The sequence below is a fragment of the Loxodonta africana genome, chromosome 25 (genome assembly GCF_030014295.1).
Source record: "Loxodonta africana isolate mLoxAfr1 chromosome 25, mLoxAfr1.hap2, whole genome shotgun sequence".
Taxonomy (NCBI): Eukaryota; Metazoa; Chordata; class Mammalia; order Proboscidea; family Elephantidae; genus Loxodonta; species Loxodonta africana.
The window spans coordinates 28,160,722-28,186,042 of record NC_087366.1 but is presented as its reverse complement, the minus strand read 5'-3'; the positions used below and the strand labels follow the sequence as shown (position 1 = coordinate 28,186,042).

General features: G+C 45.6%; 1 protein-coding gene across 7 annotated transcripts in view; it reads right to left on the bottom strand.

Moving 5' to 3' along the window:
• The window catches only part of KIAA0040 (KIAA0040 ortholog), a 39,916-nt gene extending 14,885 nt beyond the window's left edge, over nt 1-25,031 (bottom strand). For 2 of the 7 annotated variants that reach the window (XM_064276608.1, XM_023549251.2), the window contains exons 1-2: nt 24,799-25,031; nt 8,269-8,338 (exon numbers count right to left, since the gene is read on the bottom strand). The gene's annotated coding sequence lies outside the window, so the exon portion shown is untranslated. The other 5 variants (XM_023549250.2, XM_010590992.3, XM_010590993.3 and 2 more) reach the window with 4 other exon arrangements.
• Between the last annotated feature and the right edge of the window lie 290 nt (nt 25,032-25,321).

Genomic DNA, 25,321 nt, shown 5'->3' with positions numbered 1-25,321 from the left:
GCTTCTTAGCAAGAAGACCAAGTTGCTGTTGATCTTGTCCCTTGTCCCTCCTATCATCCTAGCCTCACCTTCCACCACCACCCTCATCACCACCCTTTCCTTGAGTTCCCACAAAACTTTCTGCTCTCTCCCATTTTCATCTTTTGGAATGCCTCCTCACCTTCTTCTCTTGTCCCATTCACTGGGAGAACTTGTCCTTCAAGCCTCCTCTGTGAGCTCTTCTGTGCTCCCCAATTACCTACCACAGCCTTTATCTCATTGTATTGTAATGATTTGTTTTCTTGGAAAAATTTAAAGACTACAGAAAAGTACAAAGAGTAATGTGTGTTTCTTCTCTCTCTAAAACTTTCTCTTGTACTTGTTGAAATGTTTTTCTCTCACTCACTACAAACTCCTCAAGGGCTGTGATTCAACTTGTCTGTATAACCTGAAGTCCTAGCTTTGTGCCTATCACATAATAACCCTTAGCCATTGAATCGATTCTGACTCATAGCGACCTGTAGGACAGAGTAGAACTGCCCCATACGGTTTCCAAGGAGTGCCTGGTGGATTTGAACTGCCATAGCTCTTAACCAGTATACCACAGGGTTTCCTTATCACACCAATAGGTCCTAATAAATATTTGATGAATGAATGAATTCTTTCAATTGAACTAGGCAGAAGACTCTTCATCTTTAGCTCTCCTCTTTGCTTCACCCCCATCTTTACCCCATCAGCAGGTTCCATTGGCTCTGTCTCCAAAAGCCACCCACTTCTCTCCATTTCCATTGCTAAGGTCACCCACGTCTCTCCATTTCCATGGCTAGGTCACCATTGTCTCTCACCTGGGTTACTGTAGTAGCTTCCTAATCAGTCTCTCCGGTTTTTTGCTTCCCCTGTTGCAGCCTGTTCTCCAGATTACTATTTCACCCCTCCCCCACCTTCTCCTCATGGCTTCTCATCAACTGCAGAGTGAAATCTAAACTCCTTACCACATCCCTCAAGTCCCTCCATCATCTGGTGCCTGCCTCTTTCTCTGACCTCAGCTCATACCCCTTTCTCTCTCATGCACTGTGCCCTGGCCACACTCTGGGACTGTTCACTCCCTCAGGATCTTGCTTGTCCCTTAGTCTAGTACACTTGTTTTCAGATCTTGGCATAACGGACTACTTCATAACATTTAGGTCTCAGCTGAAATGTTTTCTCATTCAAGGGGAACCACAAATGTTACCTCACCAAGAGGCCTTTCCTAACCAAGTAAGCTGAAGTAGCCTGACCCCAGTTATCTTCTACCACACCATGTGCTTGCTGCCCTTGCAGTACTTCCCATTCTGAAATTTCTCATTCATGTATGATGTGCTTGTCACTTTCGGTTTTAATTGCCTGCTTTTCTCCACTAGAATATAAATTCTGTGAGAACAGAGCCCTTACTTATTCTGTTTCCTCGGAGTCTGGCAAGTAGCTAAATGAATGAATGAAGTCACACAAGTTAAGCCAAGGGCCCTCAAAGAAACAAAATCTTGAATAAATATTAATCCATCATCCAGGTCATTGGGGAGAAAGAGCAGTGGCAACGAAGGATATAGAAAAGTGACCATTGTTGGCATATGTGGTTGGACTTTGATGACAATGACCTGCTCATTTAGCCCAGGGTCCATCCAGGTCCTCCAGCCACCTAACTCATTTAAGGAGGAAATAATGATCAAGAAAACCCCGTATCACTTAAAGCAGCAGTGGGTGGAGGAGTGTGCTTTATCAGCTTCTAAATAATCACCTACCTTCCTTCTGCTCAGTTATACAAAGCCCACTGTAGCTGGGACTTTCTGGTAATAAGGGATCCTTTCCTAATTACTATAGGCTCTATTTCAGCTTCAGCAGAAAAGAAAATTAAAAGGCTCAGTTTCACTCCAGGTTCAAATGAGTCAATCTTTCAATCAATCAAGGATTAATTAAGGTGTGCTAGGAAATATATATATATTTTTTTAGGAAATATAGGGGAGGTAAAAGACACGCTTTCCCTTCTTGAAGATGACACCAGGGAAATAATCGGAGAATAATTTCAGAACAATGAAGAGAGTTTAAAAGGTTTTCATTTGGGTTTTCTTTGACTTTCTATTATGGAAAGCATCTCTGGCCCTTTTCTTTTCCTCCTCTATTCTCATCCTTAATCACATGGTCTCCTCCTCTGTACTGCAGAGTCTAAGACTCATCAGTCCATTTCAACTCACCCTTAGGATTAGTCATTAGACATTGTGTCCCCTTGGTTTCCTGAGAATTCCAACTACGGTTGACTGCAGATAGTATCTCCAGTCTGTTAGTAAGTCAACAACTTCCTCATATTTACCTCGCTGAGATTATCAAGGACATTTCCTAACTTTTCTTCTCATAAACCAGAAAACCTGAAGTCAAGAATTTTGCCTCCTCCACTAACATGGGGTGGGGTTTGGCAAACTTTACTTAAGCACTTTGAGTTCAGTTTTCTCTTCTGCACACAGAGCTATTAGCCCCTTTTTCAGAGGGCTAGGTGTTTTATACACTGTGCTACATTATTTTATCCTCAGTACTTAGCACAGGGCCTGGGCCAGGAGTATTTGCTGAATGGATGAATGAATGAATGAATGAATGAATGAATGCATTGCTGGGAGGATTAAATGAGATAATGTGTGAAAAGCATGTAGCATAAATACACTTCACACAGTGGGTGCCTTGAAAATGATAAAGCACTGTATTTCTTCTTAGTATATTTTCATATTGTGTAGTAGGTGAAAACATCTATTTATTAAAGAATTTTTTCGTTCTATAGGGTCGCTATAGTCGGAATGGACTCGACGGCACTGGGTTTGGTTTTGGTTTGGTAGCCAGAGTTTGATTTTTCACTGAACGGGTTTAAAGTGTGAGTTACCCAGCTCCTAGGATATCAGGGCAGACACAATTGCCTCTCCCCTGCTTTCTTGCTAACTTTATTTCCATTTATTCCCAGTGACTTCTCCCTCTTTCAGCCCTCCTGACCTCCAGGACTTAGTTTCTTAGGGAAGCCTTGTTTTGTTCATTGCTATCAACTTTCTCCTCTTCATTTCAGCTAGAATGCTCACTTGTTTTCCTTTGCTTGGCCTCTTTTGACTTAGATACGTTAAGAGGCCAAAGTCACAAAACAAAGAGTTGGCAAAATGTCTTACTGCCTTTCATAGGAACAGGGAGTGATCTGTTGAATCAAAAAGCCACCATTTGTTGAGTTCTTACAAAGTGTGCAACTCTGTGTGATAACCAAGACTATACAGGCACAGTCTCATTCAACAACTCAGAAGGTACGCCTTTCAGTGCAGTGGTTAAGCATTTGGCTGCTAATCAAAAGGCGGCAGTTTGAATCCACCAGCTGCTCCTTGGAAACCCTATGGGGCAGTTCTGCTCTGTCCTATAGTGTTGCTACAAGTTGGAATCGACTTGACGGCTATAGGTTAATACAGATGGCAGGAGCCCTGGAGGCAAAATGGTTAAAGTGCTCAGCTGCTAAATGAAAGGTTGGTGGTTTGAACCCAGCAGCCGCTCCACTGGAGAAAGATGTGGCAGTCTGCTTCCATAAAGATTAAAAACCCACTGCCATGGAGTTGATTCTGACCCATAGCGACCCTATAGGACAGCAGAACTGCCCCATAGAGTTTCCAAGGAATGCCTGGAGAATTTGAACTGTCGAATTCTTGGTTAGCAGCCATAGCACTTAGCCAGTATGCCACCAGGTTTCTAAACCCTACGGGGCAGTTCCACTCTGTCCTATAGGGTTGCTATGAGTCAGAATCAACTTAAGAGCAGGGGTTTGGTTTGAGACACAGATAAGGAAACTGAGGCTACCAGAGATTACATAATTTGCTCAAGGCTATGGAGCTTTTTTATGGGGCTACTAAAATACAGAAGGAGGTTTGAATCCAGACCTGTCTGAGTCAAAAGATCCTGCTGTAACCACTGTGCCACATAGCTGCTATTCTTGGGAGCCTGAGGATTTCAGTCTCTGGACTTTCTCTTCAAGGATGATGGAATGGTCACCCAATCATGTATCCATGATATATTTGAAAGCTTGCCATGTGTGCCACACTCTGTGGATTCACTCTTGATTAACTATCTTCTGTGTAGCCATGTAAATCCTATTAAAATGTGACCACCCTGAGGTCACAGAAGATATCTGAGTTAACCAAGAGTGTATTTACAGGGTGTGGTCCTGTCACATGGGGTTGCTATGAGTCAAAAATGACTGGATGGCATCTAATGACAACAACAGCAGACTTGTAAGAATAGAAGTGTGACAAAATATCACATATGACAACAGTCTCAACAAAGGGTGTCAAAGTCCAAAGGTCTAAAACTCCTTTGAGTTGGTACAGAGCACAATGGCTGTCCACAAGATACATTTAGCCCATGGCACTTTTTTATTATCTCCTCTGATTTCATAAAAAATTCTCAGTTTTAAATCTTCTTATGATTTGGCCACGCTAACCACATAGCCACAATCTATTGGAACTCTAGGGGGCCTGTATATTCTCTGTTCCCCCGATCCCACAGCCCAAACCTTACCAAGACCTGCCACAGATCTGGACCCTGGAGGCACTTTGAGCTTCTAGCTCCTGTCACTATGAGTCAGAATGGACTTGATGGCAACAGGTTGGTTGGTTTTAGGGGTAGGGACTACATAACTGTTTTCTAAATGCTATAATCTATGGAAACCCTGGTGGCCTAGTGGTTAAGAGCTACAGCTGCTAACCAAAGGTTGGTAGTTTGAATCCACTGGGCATTCCTTGGAAACCTTGTGGGGCAGTTCTATTCTGTCCTTTAGGGTCGCTATCATGGCAATGGGTTTGGTGGGTTTTTTTTTTTTGTAATCTATGTAGGGTAGAGCTATGCAAGGGCTTGGAAAATAGAAACAAGGGCAAAGGGCAAGACTTTCTTTGGAGCTGTAGCCTCTGGTTTGATTAATTGACCCTGGTCTTGGGTTAATCAGTCAAATGATAAGGATGAGGAATGTTTGCAAGAGGAATTAATAGGCACTCAAATGTCCCCAGACGCACTATAAAAGGCTGGCAAGAGGCGCACAGTGGACAGAATATTCAGCTAGGAGCCAGAGGACCCAGTATTAGCCCCAGTGCAGCAGCTCTCCAGCCTCTTGACCTCAGGGCAAACGGTTAAGCTTTCTGACCCTTTCCTCATCTGAGAGAGGAGGCTATTGCCTTCCCAGATATCTCCTCAAGATTGTTGTGAAGGGCAGACGAGACCTGTGAAAGTACATTGAGAAGTGAACACTGCAATCTAAATGCAAGGTAGTGGTATTTTAGGGTATTATATTAAAAAACTGAATGAAGGCTAAAATTAAAACATTGAACTTCTCTTACAGATCACCCTCCTGGCCCCTCCTCTCCCCTCCCCTGTCCTTTACGAATCATAGCCATGAGGTACTACTTTTCCAGAATTTAAGGTCGCACACCCTGAAGCCACGCACACCTGTTTGTCGTTTCTATACATCAGTTCTGACCAGATCCTGGTAACAGTGCTAATAAAACCTGTAGCCATGGTTACAGAGAAATAAATGGGCTACACAGTTCTGATTCTCATCCTTCAATACTTCAAAAAGATTTTGGAGCCAATGTTTGTGGGTGTGGTAAAGCACCTAGGTAGAATTTTGTTTTTGGAAAGCGTGAGTTGAGGCTCTGAAGTCATCTGTGTTACAGGCGGTTGGGGTGGGGCCATGCCAGTTTGGTTGGACAAATAAAGTGAAAGCCCTGCCTCTGGCTGACTCTCATAACTGATGTTTTAGCTTTCAAACGTCATATCCTCTTGAAAGTAAAGAGTGGTTTTTGAAAAAGTGGAGGACAACCAAGCACTTGTGTAACTCAAGGTCTCCCACACAGGTGGTAATTAAAAAATAAATCCTAAGGTTAAAGTTGCATAATTCTCTTCAATACTAGAGAAGGGAATGCAGAGCTCTGCAAACTTTGCAGCCATAATTGAACACCTTATTTATTTTCCCTCAGTGGCAGTGGGGGAGAGGCGAATAGGCCGGAATAGTTCAAAACTAATGGTGTGGCAAAAATACACAATTATGCAACTCCAAAGCAATACGGATACAGTTTCTATTTTCCTTCCCATTTCCTCCTTTCATTTAATGTGAACAAAAGTTCAGGGCAATGAAAAGCCAAAAGTTACCTGGCGAAGGCTTAAAATGTAAAGACCAAATCAGACAGGGAGTGAACAGAAATGTTCTCATTCCCACAGTAAGTCAGCCCTGCGGAATGCACCACGTGGAATATTTCGGATTCACCAGGCTTCGGGCCGCAGGCTTTGTCCGGAGGTCGAGCCATGCAGAGAGGCTCTCGGCCGGAGCATGAACTTTCCCTTCCTATCTGCATGGGTTTAAATCTGCATCCCCAACATTGCATGGGGAGCCCTGGTGGTGCAGTGGTTTAGAGCTGCTAACCAAAAGGCTAGCAGTCCAAATCCACCAGCGGCTCCTTGGAAACCCTACGAGGCAGTCCTACTCTGTCCTGTAGGGTCACTATGAGTCAGAATGGACCTGAAGGCAACGGGTTTGGTGTTTTGTTTTCTTTTTTTTTTTGAACGTTGCCTGGAGCTTTTTTTCTTTTCTTTTTTTTTTTTTTGCAGTTTTGATAAATAATAGTCTGTGAATGCAGAGGACATATATGAGTGAGCTAAAATATTTATTGAGCACCCACCCAGTGCAGACAAGCAGGTTGTTTTGTCTCAGCAGCCCCTTTCTTTGACACAGATGACATTTTCTCAGCAAATGCAGCGTTAGGTGCCTCTGTGCAGATAGATTGCTGCCCCTAAGCTCGTCCTATAGAGACATTCTGGAATTGTCATTGGCTTTACACATCCCTGATCTCAGCGCATCTGCCCTTGCCCCCAAACATCTTCCTCTCCACCCCTGAGATGTCCTTCCCAAGGAGGCCACAGGTAATTGCAAATACGTGATTTGTAGTATAGGGGAAAAAGAAATTGTTTAAGTAGGGAGTTGTAGGGGAGTATCCTATAGATGGAGCCCCTGGTTAATGCACTCGGCTGTTAACTGAAAGGTTGGAGGTTTGAATCCACCCGGAGATGCCTCAGAAGAAAGGCCGAGAGATCTACTTCTGAAAAATCAGCCACTGAAAACCCTATGGAGCACAGTTCTACTCTGACACAGGTGGAGTCTCCATGAGTTGAAACTGACTCAACAGCAACTGGTTGGGGGCAGTGGTGGTTCAATGGTAGAATTATTGCCTTCCATATAGGAGACCCAGGTTCAATTCCTGGCCAATGTACCTCATGTACCCACCACCCATCTATCAGGGGAGGCTTGCATGCTGCTATGATGTTGAGCAGGTTCCAGTGGCACTTCCAGACTAAGATGGGCTAGGAAGACAAGCCTGGAAATCTATTTCTGAAAATCAGCCAGTGAAAACCCTATGGATCACAATGGTCTGATTTGCAACCAATCATGGGGGTGGTGCAGGGCTGGGTAGCGTTTTGGTTCATTGTACATGGGGTTGCCATGAGTCGAAGTCCAACTTGATGGCAGTTAACAACTACAACAATTCTGTAGATACTGCACACACACACACACACACACACACACACCCTTCCCTCAGTATGTTCCCTTCCACCCCACCCCACCCCACCCCATCCCTTCCCCCTTGTGCCAGGAGACCTCAAGGCTTTACAGAAACCATTTGGGAGCATATCGGGACTTGAGAGGTAGGTGGGGTGGTGGCACAGGCCAGGGAACTCTGACCTTGTCTTCCAGCTCTCCCCACAGTGTGGTCTCAGGGCTGGGCTCTCTGCAGCCTTGGGCCATTAGGCTTTATCTCCCATGAACAGCTCAGAAGTTTTTTTTTTTTTTAATCAGATTAAACCTTAAGGTCTTGAAGGAGTAGGACACTGGCCTGGTGGGAATGCTTTGACAGAGTACTTCGGTCTGGATGTGTGGTCTTGCCCCTGACAGTTAGAAGGCAGGAAAGGCTCCTGGGGATGGGAGCTGGCTTGGAGCAGTGAGAGAAGGAGCTGGTGTCTTTGCAGTGCCTGACAGGGGAAGGCAGTGGTTTCCAAGCTGTGCTGCTTGGTGGACAGCCTATGGGGCTCCAGTCTCCTGTTCTGGCTTTGACGCTATCTTTTTTGTTTGTTTACATTCTTGTAAGTTCTCATATGAGATGAATTAAAAGGTAGTTAAAGACAGTTGGAAATCCACAAGTGCGGGGGCAGCTCACAGGCAGTTTTATGAGAAGCGGTTCAAATCCTTGCCCCGTGACTTACTCTGCGTCCTTGGGAAAGTCACTCAGCTGCTTTGGGTCTCAGTTTCTTCATCTCCAAAGTAGGGAATAATCTGGAAGAACATAAGAAAATGATAGTATGCGTTGCCTCTATGGAAGGAAACTGGGGCAGGGCTGGAAGGGAGACTGGCTTTTTACTCCATGCCCTTCGGTAATATTTTGAATGTTAGATTGTGTGCATATACTTTCTAAAGTAAATAAACAAGTAAATAAGTGGAAGCGAATACCTGTCTCACAGGGTCCTTATGTCAAAGCAGATAACGTATGTGAATGTGCTCCTCGGCTGTTGCCGTTGTTAGGTACCATCAAGTCGGCTACCACTCATGGCCACCTCATGTCTAACAGAAGGAATCACTGCCCAGTTCCTCACTATCTTCATGATTGTTGCTATGTTTGAGTCTACTGTTTTGGCTGTTGTATCAACCCATTTCATTGAGGGTTTCCCTCATTTTCACTGACCCTCTACTTTACCAAACATGATGTCCTTTTCTTTAGATTGGTCTTTCCTGATGGCATGTTCAAAGTAAGCAAGCAAGCCAAAGCCTTGACATCCTTGCTTCTAAGGAGCATTCTGATTGTATTTCTTCTGAGACTGATTTGTTTTCCTGATTTAATATTCTTTGCCAGGCTGTTGGGTGTTAGAAACTATACAAATATTTTGTCATAACTGGTATTTTCTAGACAGATATAGGGTATGGCAGAAAGCAAAGGCAAAGTGGCTTGAAATTCTTGGGAAATTTGCTCCCATGCTGGAAAGTCTTCTTGCCTCCAACCCAGAATGAATGATGGACACCCCCTTCTCAGGGGGGATTCTTTTACCTGGCCTTGCAGTGGGGCTGAGGCCCACCTGCCAACTCAGTGCTGGGTAGCCTGGATCCTCCGTGTACCCAAATGACCACAGGTTTCCAAAGGAGCATGTCCACCCTGCTGAGCAAGTTGTGACAAGTACTTTCCATCCATTGCCAGGGGGCCTGGGGCCATGATGCTTGGTGTGAGCACAGGGAGTGTTGCCTGCATTTGAGTGACACCCCCAGGGGAGATTGTTGTATAGACCTCTGTGAGCTTCCCTTAGGCTGTTTCCTGAGTCACTGTAATAAAAATAATGCTGCAAGCATGTTGTTCTTTATACACGAAGAGGCTAACAGGACTAATAGCAATGATTTGCATCAACAAAATATGCCACTTGAATGATTTTTCCTGAAATTGCATCTGGATTTAATTTCAGGAAGTGTTAGTTAACTATCTACTATACGATCAAAATGATGCTGAGGCAAAAACAAAGAGAAGTAAAGGAACTGGCTCCTATCCTAAAAGGGTTCCTTAACAAAGCCCAGAACAGTGGAAATCCTGCTCTGCTAGAACCTCGCAAGCCTCGGGTTCCTCATATGTAAGAGAGGAAGACAACGACACCAACTTCACTCACCATCCACTCTTGTGAGGAGACTCAAATAAGAATATACCTGAGAGCATTTATAAACTGAAAATGCTTTGCCAAACTTGATTTTCAGAGATAATAATAGTAGTTAAGTGCTAAGCTGAATATGAGAATGTGCTGAAATGAATGCAGTGTTAGCAGGAGAGAAATCAACAAGGGCTGAAGTTTTAAGGGGGAACCACATGGAGGAGACGAGGTTATGCTGGCCCCTGTGCTGGACGTTATGGCCTGGAGAGGCTGGTTGTCCTCATGGGTGAAGGAGGAAGGTGGGTGAACTACTGGGACAGGACAGCTGAGGCAGGCACAGAAGCTGCATGTCCGTGATCTGGACTGGGAGGGCAGCGGAGGTTCCTTCTGAAGAAGAGTGGGAAATGAGGTTGTACAGGCAAGGCTGGTGACATTACAGAGGGCCTTGAGGGCCTAGAGTCCCTGGGTGGTGCAAACGGTTAAAATACTTGACTACTAATCAAAAGGTTGGAGGTTCAAGTCTACCCAGAGGTACTTAAGAAGAAAGGCCTGGCAATCCACTTCTGAAAAACCAGCCATTGAAAACCCTGTGGAGCACAGTTCTACTCCGACACACGTGGGATCATCATGGGTCAGAATCAGCTCCATGGCCACGAGGAACTGGGATTGAAGGCTTAACACAGGTTTGGTGGAACGGGCCCAGGAAGGCCCTGGGGCTGGTGAGCAGAGGACCTCTAATGGGATCAGTGCTTCAGCCGCTGCATCCTCTTACCTGAGACCTCTCACAACCGAAAGTCCGCCTTTGGCCAGAGCTCGGGATTATGCGGGATTAAGCCTTCACCCCTGGGCTCACTGGCAGTCTGCCCTAACTAGCTGGGCTCAGTACATAATCACAGGTATTACAAAAAAGAAAAAAAAAATATTAATAGCATACTTTCTTCCTTCAACAAAATCTGATTATGAGTTGAAATGAAATATCACCACACCAGTCAGAAAGGAACTGCTATTTATTTCATGATCCCTTGGCAATGGGGTGGGGTGGGGGAATAAATACACTGACGCGATCACTTATCTAGTCTTCCCACTGATACCCAATGGGCTTTGCTGATTGATGACTGGGGAAAATCCTATCACAGACCTTGCACTTCTAAGTCATTTTAATTTTTTAAATACTCTCACAAACATTTCTTCATTCAATCCACTGGAATGTGGGGAGGGGAGGGGTTTTGTTTCTTGTCCTATTTCACAGATGAAGAAACCAAAGAGCAGAAAGCCTGAGCGTCTTCTTCAAGCTTATAAAGCTGGTTACTGGCCAAGGGAGGACAAAGTTCTAGTTTTCCAGCTGCCCAGTGTGGTGCTCTTTTTTTTTTTTTCCTCCAATTTTATTGTGCCTTAGGTGAAGTTTACAGCTCAAGCTAATTTCTCATTCAAAAATTTATACACACATTGTTTTGTGACATTGGTTGTAATCCTCACAATGTGACTGCATACCCTCCCTTTCTACCCTGGGTTTCCTGTGTCCATTTGTCCAGTTCCTGTCCCTTCCTGCCTTCTTACCTTGCTTTTGGGCAGGACTTGCCCATTTGGTCTCAGGAATTTGAATTGAATTAAGAAGCATAGGAAGCACGTTCCTTCCGTGTGCTATTGTTTGTTTTATAGGCCTATGGTCCTCCTTTGGCTATACTAACTGCTAAAAAGAAACAAGAGGGGAAACAATGGCAACCCACTGCTTTGAAACTCTCTTGACAGTTTAAAAAGCCTTCTGTTCCTCAAACTCTGAGATTTGTAGCTTCTCTCTTGCTTTGGGGCCTCAGACAATGTTTTCTATCTGGAACCCATAACTCTTTTCCAACCTTACCCACAACCACCACCACTGAATCTACTTGCCTCCATTTATCCTCTAAGTCTTGCCTGAAATATCGTTCCCCTTGGATACTTTCCTTGACCCTGTTAAAGTTTAGGGCCCCTGCTCTGTGTCCCTCACTGTATCTATGCCGTTACCACAGCCCTTAATCTGCTTTAGGGTTAATTGTTGATTTAATCATCTTCCTAGAAGGAATCCACTCCCATCACTGCATCCCCAGCATCTGAAACATATTTTGCCCTTGGAAAGTACTTGATTGAATTAATAAATGAACATTTTTATAGCTGAGGAAACTGAGGATCACTGAAATTAAATAACTTGCCCACGGTCTCACAGGTAATGATAGTGTGGCAATTCTAGGCCAAATTAAATACCCAGCGCTTGTTCCACTCCACGTGCTGGTTTGTAGGTTCATATACAGCATTATGATCAGATAGAAGAAGGCACTTAGGGGAAAAACATTCATCAACTGGAATGTCAACGTTCTGGGTTTGGAGAGCTCTTTCCACCTGGGCAGTGTGCTCTGATGCCAGATATTCTTGGGAATTTTTTTTTTTTCTACAGTGCAGGCACACCCTGCAGGCTCCTTTTGGTGACTGGCTACTTTTGAATCTCCAGTGAGGATGTCAGTGCCACGAAACAGAAATGGAGCAGCCAAGAGGCCTGACTCCCAAAGATTGTGGGCGTCAAATGGGGTGCCATATTGAAAATGAAGATTACATCATTTGAAAGTGAGACTATCCCTGTGGTGGAAAGCCCTGTGTTTGGCTGTGTTCCTGACATTTCGGTGTCATGAGGTGATATCATTTCATTTGGTAGTTTCCTGTTATGAAGCAAATTGAGTAGAGTATGTGTGTGTCTTATTTCCTCACCATTATCATCATTAGCTGGAATGCCCTTTCCCAGCTTTTTACTTCTTTCACGGAGCTTGGGTTGTTCACACAATGGAGGCTGTGTGAGATGGCCAAGTATTGCCATCTCAGTTCTCTGCAGTTCGGCAGCCGACAATATAATTCAATTCAAATTTATTGAGCATTTCCTATGTACAGGAGGAACCTCTGTCTTTTCTAGGCTTTCTCAGATAATACTACCTAGAGAGAAGTAGAAAGTCGGCCTGCTGTCTAGGTAAGGCATTAAAAATTGAACTACAGGTACAGCCTGTGAACTCAAGGAATTTATTTTTTGCTGGGGAAATGGCTGTGCATAGGAGAAGTATTATAAAGCATGACTAGCTAAGTGTCCCAACGGGAATTCAAACAAAAGGTTGTGGAAGCAGAAAGGAGGATGCTGCCCCTTCTAAGGAGCAATCTAGGGAGGGCTTTGAGAATGTGTGATTGGAGTTGGCACCTACAAGGTGAATAGGGTGTTTAAAGGCAGCGAGGATGGGAAAGAAAGGGGATTCTATGCTGCTCAAGAAAGCACAGCTAGCTCATGAAAAGAGTCCAATCAAGGTGGCCCAGGCTCCAGCCAGGTCTGGAGGCTTCCAACCTCTCACTCCTACTCAGTAATGCCCCAACAGCTGGCCCCACTGACCCTCAGCCCTTCTTCTAGCTACTGGCTCTAATCCTCGCATCCCAGTGAGCTGCCCCTCGGGCTGGTGGGAATTCCTCAAGGTCATGGCCCCAAGGAGGGCCCTGGGAAACTTTTCTCTTGCTATACCTCATTACTGTGTTATGACCAGGAACAGGGCTAGGGGGTGACTGATGGCATGTTTGGCCCAAGGACATTCTTCATGTTTGACCATGAAAGCAGATTTATTGTGTTAAGGAAACGAGTGGACAGTGCACTTTCTGCCTGCACATCCCAAAACACACTTTAACCCTTTAAATATTTTTTAATTTGGTGAAATCCCGATTTCAAATCTGTAGTCACAAATCCCTGGGTAATGAAAGCCCAAACTGGTTGGCTCAAATTCAAAGGGATTTCAATTCCCTCTTCCTCTTGTGCTCTCTCTCTCTCTCTCTCTCACACACATACACACACGTTCAGTTAGCAACACTGCCAACATTTAGCACGAGGTTTAAAAAAAAAAAAAATTTTTTTTTTTTTTTTATGAAAACCAAATGAGATTTTTGTTCAAGAGGCAAACCTAAAGTCCTAAAGTCTGTCTGTCGGTCAGAGATTGCAAACAAGCAGTGGGCGAGGCAGATGTGGCCAGTGCGAGGATTTTGTTTGGTCTGCAGCCGAGTTTTGAAAGTTAGAATGTACAGCCTTGAGATGTGCTGTGAGCTTTCTCGTTTGCATGGTCACGGCCCCCGCGCTCTCACACTGCCTACATCATTCTTTTAGGCAAACCGAAACAATAAAAAACCAAACTTGGCTGGTATCAAGTCAATTCTGACTTATGATGACCCCATGTGTTACAGAATAAAACTGCTCCATACGGTTTTCTTGGCTATAATCTTTACAAAAGCAGACTGCCAAGCATTTATTCCACGACACTGCTGGGTGGGTCTGACCCACCAACCTTTAGGTTACTGTTTGAGTGCAAACTGTTTGCACCACCCAGGGACCAGCTGGGGTCAAAGCCTGACCCCACTACTCACTAGCTTTCTGACGCTGGAAAGTCCCTTTAGATCTCTCTGGCTCAGTTTCCTCAAATATAAAAAGGGGGTAAGACTAGACCTTCTGTCATAGACTGCTGTGGGAATTGAATGGGTTCACTCATCTGTATAATGTGGTTAAAACAGTGCCTGGCACAGAGTAAGTGTTCAACAAATGTTAGTTTTATCTGGCAGGCCCCTGTAGGTGTTTGCGCTTGTGCTCCCCGCTGTGATCTAATGGTGAGGAGCACAGGGTGCAAAAAGGACCACATGACAACTCCTGTGTGTATCATGGAAAGACACCTTTCATTATTATAGGCAGAGCCAGTGGAGATTGCTCTGGCCTGTAAAACTGTAGTGAAGATTGACCTGTGTACATCCCCCACCAGATAGGAAGAATTGGTGGCCTGGGTGCTTTTTCTAGAATCATGTGTTACATAGAAATGATGACAGTTGCAAATGTCTTTCCCTCTCCATCACCTCTCCTCCCTGACAGTGCGTGAGAGATTACTGCCCACTGGTAGTACAGATGCTGCTCCTGTCTGCTTTCCCACTAGACTGTGAGCTATTTGCCAGCTTTTCCTCTGTGTATCCCCAGTGTTGGCACATATTAGATGCTCAATAAATGCCTGTTGATTAACTAACTGGCTGGTTATAGTCCTGAGGGGTGGAAAAAAGCAGAGTAAAGAGGGTCTATGTGACACAGCTAGTGGGGCAGGGATGGTTCAGGTAAAATTCTTGCCTTCAGTGTAGGAGAAAAAAAAAAAAAAAAAAAAAAATTTTTTTTTTTTTTTTTTTTTGTAGGAGACCTGGGTTCAATTCCTGGCAAATGCACCTTGTGCACAGCCACCACCCATCTGTCAGTGGAGGCTTGCATGTTGCTATGATGCTATACAGGTTTCAGCAGAGCTTCCAGATTAAGATAGACTAGGAAGAAAGGCCTGGCAATCTACTTGCAAAAATCAGATAATAAAAGCCCTGTGGATTACAACAGCCTGATCTGCAACTGATCATGAGGATGGCACAGGGCCAGACAGCATGCATTTTTTTCACCATTGCACATGGGGTTACCATGAGTCAGGAGTCGATTCGATGGCAGCTAACAACAACATGTAGTTGCTATGTGTTACCGTAACAGGGCCAGTGACATACATTCATCACTGGCATCAAGAGCCCTAATATCTATACAAGCTTTGCATAGGCCTCTGCAGGGCCAGGTCATGGGGTGGAATAGCAGAGCAGGGCTATAGTGAGGTAAGCAAGGGTCAGGGTAAGGACTGGGGCCAGGGCAGAACAGGAAGGTCTTGCAGTGGGTGGAGTTTGACAGTTGGGGTTGCAGCCATCAGCAGCAGTTTATGGCTTAGCCAGCTGAGCAGACATCTGGAGAGCCAGCTGAGCAGGGATGAAGCAGGGGTCAGCCATGCCCAGAGCCTGGGCGGTGGGGGAAGAGATGGCGGCATTTGGGAGCAGAGATTCCAGAAAAGACTCTAATCCCAGGGAAGAGCCTGTTTTCTCACAGCTGTTACTGAGAGGGGCAGGACTTGCAGGGAGGTCTCGCCGTGTCCCTGCGGGTGGGATCTGTGCCTCTGGTTTTCTTTTAATTCCTCATAGCCCCTAACATAGTATCAGGCAAAGAGAGGTGTTTAAGGAATGTATTTGGAAAAATGTAGCCAGAGTCATGTTGGGGCAGCTTCTGCCTTCTAAAGCAAGGCTGTCAGGCCTCCTAAGAGGTTTTAATAATTCTTCTTTTGCAGAGCGGAGCCAAAGCTGACTAACAGAAAGTGAGCCATGGAACCAAGATCTCACCGAGTGGGGAAAAAGGGATGAGAATTCCCAGTTAGGGAGAGTCTAGACCCTCCCATGAAGCTGCAGATTCTTGCACCTGCTAAACCAAACCCAACCCCTTGCCACTGATTCGATTCCGACTCATAGCGACCCTGCAGGACAGAGTAGAACTGTCCCACAGGCTGTTCAAGGCTGTAATCTTTATGGAGGCAGGCTGACACATCTTTTTTTCCATAGAGCCACTGGTGGGTTTGAACTACGGACCTTTATGTTAGCAGCCAAGCCCTTAACCACTGTGTCACCATTGCTCCTTCTGCACCTGCTGGCTGGGGTGAATTGTTTCAGACACTGTAGAGTCGTGAGTTAGGAGTCCTTGAAACAACAATAAAATCTTGAGAGAAAATGGAGAAATTAGCTTTGGAAAGTAGTTTCCCAATTCATTTCTTAGGATCCTATGTAATTCTATATCCTGCCTGAGTATGGGAAGACCTCCACACAGTGCCATTCCCAGGGCCTCTGTGCCTCTCCCCACCCCTATTCCCCTCTGTCCTCTTGTCTCTCTCATGCACTCAGAGCCACTTCAGAAGTAGAGAGAAAACCAGAAAGCATTCTAGGCCTTTCCTCATCTCCTTCCCCTCACTGTGGCCTTCCACTCCTAGGCCACAACCTGCTTTGAAAGAGCCTATGAACTGAAATACAGGCCCCTGGCACTGGAACCCCATAGCAGTGTGAGAAGGGCTGGAAGTTCCTTCTGTGGAAGTATGTGTGTTTATTAACCAATGTTTAATGAGCAGCTACTATATGCTAGATACTCTGCACTGGAGAGACAGTAATGAAATGGTGGCGCCAAAGGGTGACGGGGGGGGGGGTGTCAAATCTTAGCCAGGGTCGCAAAGGTTTATCAGTAAAAAATAAAGATTTAGATTTCGTCTCCCAGAGCTGGGCTGAGCGTTCTCCCTGTGGATCCTACGAGTCCTTGTCTTTATACCTACCGCTGCATTTGTTATACTGTATTCAAACCACCTCTTTACCCATCTGCCCACCAAAATAGACCATAAGCTCCTGAGGAATAGAAAAGCCTTATTCATCACTGGTGGTGGCTATAGAGTTTCTTTATAGGACAGTGCCCTGGAGTCAGGAGAAGAGCATTTAGCCCTTGGCAGAGACCTCAGTTTCTCTCATCTGCAGAATAGGGATAATAGCAGTACCTATCTTGTTGAGTTGTCGTGAGGATTAAATGAGAGGATGTGGGTAAAGCGCTTAGTGCAACACCCAGCACACACACCGAACCAAACCAAACCTGCCGTGCTCAGCACATACCGAACCCAACCCTGCACAGCAGTTCTACTCTGTAACACAGCAGCTGTAACCCCATGTGTTGTATAGTAGAACTGCTCCATAGGGTTTTCTTGGCTGTAATCTTTACAGAAGCAGATTGCCAGGCATTTCTTCCGTGGCACCATTGGGTTGGTTCGAACTGCCAACTTTTAAGGTTAGTAGCTGAGCGCAAACCATTTATACCAACCAAGGAACTTAGCACACATACAGTTCTCCATTAATGTTAAGCTGTTGCTTCCTAGTAAACTACACCAAGGAGGCTTTATAGTTTACCCCAAATATTTTCTATCTCAAGCATCCAAATTACTCTGCATCACTAGGACAATGAGAGGCAGGACTGAATGTCTCTAAATGAAGAATCAGATCAAAGGCAACGACTAAGGGACCCAACAAGGGGAAGTATTCCACTTAATTTACAAATTATCTGCCACAAAGGACAATGAATTTATAAGTATCCCGATAAAAATACCAGAGGAGATAATGCAAAACTTCTTGAAAGCTAATAGATAGTAAATGGAAAAGAATGGTATAGTTTCATTAATAACCATGGAAGAAGTATAAAATGCCTTCATCTTTTTGGTGTGTTTTTATTCCTTTTCCCCAATAACGAATGTTGACTGAGTATATACCCAGTGGTTTAAGTATTATTTTGTCTCACCATTAACCCCACCTTGAAATAATAACATTTTTAAACTACTGAAATCTTATCTCTGGAAAATGTTTGTCAGGAGCATGGGACCTTCTTCCCCATAGGGCACATGCTGTGTGACTATGCCTCCTTTCCGTGTCCCACATAGCACGCCAGGGGAAGGGGGCGCAGTGCCTCCGTCTGGAGGTGCCACGACATTTCCATGGGCAGCTTTGGAAATCTATGCCATCCACCCACTGACAAAAAGTAAAACCCAGCTCTTTCCTCAGAAGGGTCAATAATGTCCTGGTGCAAAACTACAAAGAGCACATAGTTGGAAAACAGGCAGGGTCCTAAGCCGCCCTCAAGATCACTGCTTTCCTTCTGAACCAACGAAGGCTTTGGGCCATATTCAAATATCCCTCAGGGCAGGATCTGGGTTTCTAATTTGGGAAGTAGGAAAGCTCTGAGCAGGTTATGTCTGGGTGGTGGGGTGTACAAAAGGGCTCCCGTTTCCGAGTGGAGGCTTCATTATGGCGTGGGTCACCCATGTAATGAGCCTAGAGGTTTTAATCTAGGCCACTGCCGTGCTGTGCTGTGCTGGCAGCTACTACTCGGCAGATTGTGGGCCTTGGGCAGGAGGGAATATTTCAGGTCAGGCATGCAAGGTGGCAAAGAAGGGTGGGTGGAAGCCAGCAGTCATGTACAAAGATGGGGCTTGATAGATAGCTGGAGTCGCAGGGCTGGGCCTCGGAGGGGTCTGTGTGTTCTCGTGCAGCTTTGCCACTTCTCCCTAGCATGATGCTGAAAAACAAACTGTGATGCACTCATATAACAGTCTGGTGGGATGGGGGGCAGCAAAGGTTGTCATCTTTGTATGCCTCCAATTCTTAGCACCATCATTCAATGAACGGTTACTGAGAGGCTAGAATACACACTGGAGTCCCGGGGTGGTGCAAACATTTGAGTGCTCAGCTACTAATCAAAAAAGGTTAGTGGTTTGAATCTACCGAGAGCCTCCTCGGAAGAAAAGTCTGCCAATCTACTTTGGAAATGTCACAGCCACTGAGAACCCTATGCATAGTTCTACTCCACAACACACGGGGTTGCTGTGAGTCAGAATCAATAGCAACTGTTATTTTTTCTTTTTTAATTTGCACACACACTAAAAATTCATGGGCGTGAAGAAAAGTTGGATGGACATTTGTTTCTAGTCCCAGACCCTGACCACTGGGAAGGTCACTTTGACCTCAGCGTTAGTTCCTGGGTGGTTTCAGGACAGTGTATGAGTAACTACCTGGAGCTTCCAGGTTATGGACAGGACCTTGAGTGTATGATGACCACAGGCAGAGGGGCTTTTGAGAACTGGCACTTTGTCCCATTGGTGGGACGGCATAAGAATCTAAGATTAGAAACCACAGCAGAAGGACACAAACTCAGTATCTATGCAGGTTGGGAAGGGAATAAGTAGGTGCCTGACTCACCCTGTAGCACTCTCTTCTCTTATATACAGTGACCACTATCACACGTCATTTAGGTTAAGACGCAGCATGTCCACTGTGTGTCATTCTGTTCCCATAATACTAAAGCAAATGGAATTTTCCAATTCCCACTGCTTTTTTCCCACTTCCCAACCCCCAGTCTCTATACCCCTTTCTAAACCTATGTGCCCTCAACTCTTTCCCCTCACAGGACAATTTGATGACTACAAGTACTTAGAGCATGCAACTACCCTTATTGCCATTATTCAGGTATTTTTCTCTCTTCTGCCAATTTTCTTTTGTGACTCTCCTGGAAGACAAAAAGAAATTGTTGACGGGCTGATAGGCTTTCCTTAAGACTATCTGAAGAAATCAGTATTGTATCAGAGGAGAGTAAAAGTCAACCAAAAAAACATCCTAACAGGAAGAAATAAGAGACAGTACGAACGAGTGCAAGTCTGCGGTGGCTTAACAAACACAATCTTCCCTTTTGAACAAAAAATGCAGTCATGGTTTTCTTTCATTTCTTAGCAACGAACTCCATGTTGCAGCTTGCTAACAATCGTGGGAGCAAGTCTCTTCCCAGGGGCATGGCTTGGTTTGGACACTGCCCTGGTCCCCTGGGAATTGCCCCTCAGAAAGGAATCTTGTTTGTGTGAGGTTCTTTTTGGAATTTAGCAACCCTTTCTCAGCCTTCACTAAATGTCCACTCACGTCCTCAGTTGATGCTCTGTTTAGATGGCTCAGGCTGATAGGGGGGAAAAGCCAGAAAGCTGAGCTGGGTTGTGTCCCTGGGGAGAACCTTCAAAGAATTTGCTGTAGATTTTCCTTGTGCTGCTTTGAGAAGAAAAAAAGCCTATCTTGACACTGTCTTTATCTCTTACTGTGCCTGTGACAAGTCTGATGAGCTCCTATTTTTCACCTGGAGACTTTCTCGTCCATTGGGAAGTTATGTATCAATATCCCCCGTGTAATACTGACTTGTCCACTGGTCTCTAACCCACATTCTTATCTCTGAGGTGAAACAGTTTTCACGATAAGTTTGATGGAACACTGACAAGGATTTAGTTAACGAAGGCACCAGATGCTGTTTCCCTTCTCGAGAGGTCCTTGGGAAATCTTAAGAAAAGTTTAAAGTTTGAGGTTGAGGAAAGAGAAGGGATGGGAAATGGTATGGAGATTGCCTTAAAGGTTGAGATCTGACTGCGTCTCTCCAGCTTCTGTCTCTGGTTTGTCCAGAGGCCACTTGGGGAAGATTCAGCCTTCAAGTGCATGGTCTTTTCAGTTTTACCTCTATGCCAGCACTGGAGTTCCTGGGTATGTTCCTGTGTGTGAGGGGCATAGGGTGCAGGTCATAGAGACCATAAATAGTATCTGCTATGCCTGAATGGAGAGAAGGAGCTCAGATTCTGGCCCCTCCATGAACCAGCTCTGTGACGGGGCACACACCTCACCTCTCTGATCCTTAGTTTGCTCATCTGTAAAGTGAGGGGGTGGGGCTGGCTCACCTCTAAAGTATCTTTCCATTTGAAGTCTCTGATCTGTGGTAACTTCCTTTTCTTCATCAACAACAAACAGCCCTGATTACAAGTCTGTTCACTTGAAAGTTTTGATGCTGCCATAAAATTCAAGTTTCACTGGGTTGTCAGGCATCCCAGGTTGGGGCAAAGGAAACCACAAATAAATCCAAGTCAGCAACTGATGCACTGATTTTGGGTCACTGGTGATATAATCAGCACCTTGGTGAGAATTAGAAAAAAATCACCCCCCTAGAGTGGCCCATGGCCTAGGGGGCAGAATACAGGCTGGCTTCCAGCCCCTGTGAGCTCCCAGGAGTCCTTGTGCAGTGCACAATCGGCATAAACATTCTTTGGGCGCTCACCGCTTTGGCTAAGGACTAAGAAAAAGAAGAGGGAGAATTGATAGACGTCACTGATATGATGGAAGGGGATTTTGATAATTACCACCTTAAGGAGATACAATTAAAAAGCTTCAAGTCTGGGCCTAAGATGCTGCCCAGATCTTATACAGTTCATCTGATTTTGTTACCTTCAAGAAGCGTGACCAGTAATTAACAATAAAACCCCTCACATTTTTACAGAGCCTTACAATTTATATAGCACATTAAAACATACTTTTTCTTTCCCTCTGATTCTAACCATCACCCTAGTGAAGAATAATTAGCCCCATTTTAGATATAAAGGAACTGAAGCTGAGATTCAATGACATTTTCAAGGTCAGCAAATAAGCAGTCAAGCCAGGAATTGAACCCATGTCTGTCTAGCTCCAAGTTCAAGGTTTTTTTCTTTCACACCAGAGACACCAAGCTCCAGATCTGGGCATTGGCATTCAGCCTTAAGAATTACTATGTAAGTTTGAGCAGGTCATCCCTCTTTTTAATGAAGGCAGGCCTCTCCCACACAGGTGAAGTAACTAAAGACTTGGGGGTTAAGTTTTAGAAACGTCTTCGCAGAGCTTACAGTGGAACTGAAGTATTCATTTTTTACATGGGGGAGGGAGTCTTGATTTTAAGGTTTCCCTCCCCTGTTTAGTTAAATGCATCTGTACTGCTTGTGTGACAAAACCCATGATCCTCTCCACCATTTTTAGGTATAACCTTGCAAGGCATCCTGGGAAAGCCTTTGAAGTCTAGAGAGAGTTATCTGGAAGTCACTGTACAATACGAAAACAGCATTTGTAGAACACTACTGACAAATCCAAGACTCTTCAGCATCCACGTAGTCTCACTGATAGCGCCATCACAAGCCTCTTGAATGGCCGACAACACCACCTTTATGTACAACACCTGGGATAGTTAAATTGGCGTAGCCTCCACTTCTCCCTGAGCTCCAGACCTGTATACTCAATTGCCTACCATATATCCCCACCTGGGCATTTCCTGGGCATGTCCTGCTTAAATGTCTAAAGTGGTAATTGCCTTCTTCCACAATTTGCTACCCCAGCCCCTTCTCCTCTTGTTTATACTATTTCTGTTGATGGCATCACAATGGACGCCCCTTCACTTTCCTCTCCCAGCTCAGCACTTTATAATCATCCTCCGTTCCATTCATTCCTCCTTTCCTATATATTCATTTGGTCACCAGGCACTTGATTTCACTTCCTAAACACTGCTAAAATCCATTCCCTTTCCTCAGCTCCCACTGCCACTATCTTAGCTTAGGTCCTCATTATCTGTTTCCCATCTCTCCACGATGGCTTCCAGCTGGTCATTAGTTCTCTCTCCAAACACGCATCCGAACACAAACACATTAACAAACAACCCCCATTAGAAGTCTGTTCACTTGAAAGTTTTGATGTTGGCATAAAATTCAAACTTCACTGAGTTGGAATATGTCAGGCTTTCCAGGTTGGGACAGAAGAAAACCACAAATACATCCAATATGGCTTCCCACTGCTACAGGAGGGAGCTCACTGGTCTTAACAGCACTATAGTAGCGCTGCTACTAATAGAATAGTAGTGTGATCCCCATGGGTTGCAGTTCCCCCAGCCTGCCATTAACTTTGCATGTGCTCATTCCTCTGCCTGAAATATCCTTTCCCTGGGAATTTCTAATCATTTTTTAAGACTCTGCTCTCATCCATCACTTCTGCAGTGATGACTTCCCAGATAATTCCTGGGGGAATTTATCCTGCCTACCTGTGTGATTGTACCTGTGTGATTGTTTCAGTGCCCCGTTGCTTCTACTGTGATGATATGCATTGTTCTGAACTGGAGCTGTTTCTGTACTGTCTCATTTACCAGGAACTGTCTCATTTTCTTTGGACTCTGAGCTCCTGGCATACTGCCTGGCACACAGTAGGTAGAATAAAAGTTGAATGGACAGGTGGATGGATGTGCCTCCCCTCTTTGATGAAATCAGTAACTTAGCTGGTTTAATCTTGACGGAAAAGGGCAGAAGTCATCCTTCTTGTTGATTCCACAAGCTAAATATTGACAAAGTATGGGGATCACAGAAACATTTGTTTTGCAATGCATCACTTTCCTAAAATTGTATCTGGGTTGGGGGTAGGGGATCAGAATACCAGATGTAACCAAGGGCTTAATCAGATTTTTACATAGGGCTCCTTCCCCAGCCCAGCAACGAAGAAACGGAAGGCACGCCAGACCAGGTGGTTGATGGGTCTGAGTCCATGGAAAAGCAGGCAAGACCCTTGCTGAATTCTTTAGGTGGAACTTGCAAACCATTTGTAAAAGGGTCGTGAACAAGATGTGTTCAGGCTATTTTTAAGTCCCGTTTGTTATAACTCAAGACTCTCCCATCATCCAGCAGGGCTTCAGAATGAGGGCTGCTTAAAATTAGCTTCAGGTTCTTATGAACTTCAGCTGAGTAAATGAAACACAACAACTTTGGAAGGGAAGGGAGGTGCTTCTGAGATGCTCAAGCGTTCTTTTCCTCCCCTTCCTCATTCAACAGAGTCAGTGGAGCGGTCCCACTAGGTAGCCTAGGTAGCGCAGCTCGCTGCTGCCAGCTTTTCTGCTAAACTAGGGCAAGCGCCGGTCCCTGGTTCAGTTTCCCTTTCGGTAAGGCAGGACGGAGGGGTGTGTGTTCCCGCAGCCAACGTCTATAGTTTACTTAACCCTATGATTACATAATGCATTTCTTGGAAGCTCTTCAAAATGCTAGGGAAACAGGTCCTCTTCAGTCTCCCATTCTACCTCATGGGTGGGTTAGGGGTCTGGAAGTGGGGCGGTCTAAAGATTCAAAGAAGTTAGGAAGCAATCTGTCACAGCAAATTTCCTGGAGGCTCTGAGAACAGCAGACAGGTCCTCACTCCGTCCCTGGCTCCGGGCCATATTTTTGCTTTGTCCAGTTCCTTAACCTCATTGAAGATTTGGCTTTAGAAACATCTAAGCCCATGCTACTTCTTGGAGGGTCTCAGGCGTTGACTTTTTCAGCAGCAAACAGAATGTTTATCTGTCCCTTCCAACGGCAGCTCTTGTCAACTGGAGTAAGAGAGCTCCACCCGCCCACCTCGAGGGACCCATACGGACTCCCTCCAGACGCAGATGTAGGGGAGGACGAATGAGAGTCCCCGCAAAAGAACGGAAGCAAATTTTAACTGAAGTTGGGAAGGGTCAATCGGCTATTTAGGAAAAAAACCCTTAAATTTCACTTACGTCTGGGGCTGGTCTCATCCTTCTAAATAGGGGAGTGGGGAGTCCATTCCAGAGGGCAGCTGAAAGTGTATTTAAAAAACGAAACAACAAAAAACTCTTGAAACTCACCTTTCTGTTCACGGAGTGCTTCCTCCAGGCGCGGCTGCCGAGTGATCTCCCCGGGGCTGTCTGCTCTGACACCGGCCCGAGTCTGGGGGCGAGGTCAAGGTTCCTTTTCTCTCGCCCCTCCCCTCCCACGGGCAGCCTGGTCCGGAGACGGGCGGCCGCGCCTCCGCCGAGGGGCAGTGGTAGCGCCCCGCGCCCGCCCGCCCGCCCGCCCGCGCCGCGCGTACCTGCCGCTCCCGCCGAGAAAGGCGCCCTCTGTGTTCTCTGCCCTCCCGCTGGCTGACGCCTTGCATTTTTGAGGTTTCACTCCAACTCCGTCCTGCCCCTGATGTCACAGACACAACTTCCTGATTGAGACTGGGCTTGTTCTCCCGCTCCCTGGGCTCGGCCCAAGCTTCCTCTCCGGAGCAAACAGACCGCGGTGCCCTTGGGCTTCTTGGGCACCCACGCCCAGACGCGCGCCCTCTCTCCTGGTCTTCCCGTCAGTTACGCCTCCGCCCACCCCCGCCATTGCACCTTCGAGCCCCTCGGTCCCGGAACATGCCTGCTTCAGAACACAGCCGCTCTTCTCGCCTGTGGAGCGCTTCCCCGGCTTCTTTCACAGACGTACGCATGTTCCCAGGGATGTGAGACAACTGGGGAGAAACCTGCTTAAGTAAAAACAGGCCAGCGCTGCCTAATGGAGCAGCCTCCTTGGAAAAGGGGTGGGTGGGGGGCGTCGGAGAGGGAAATGATGGGGCAGGTTGGGTG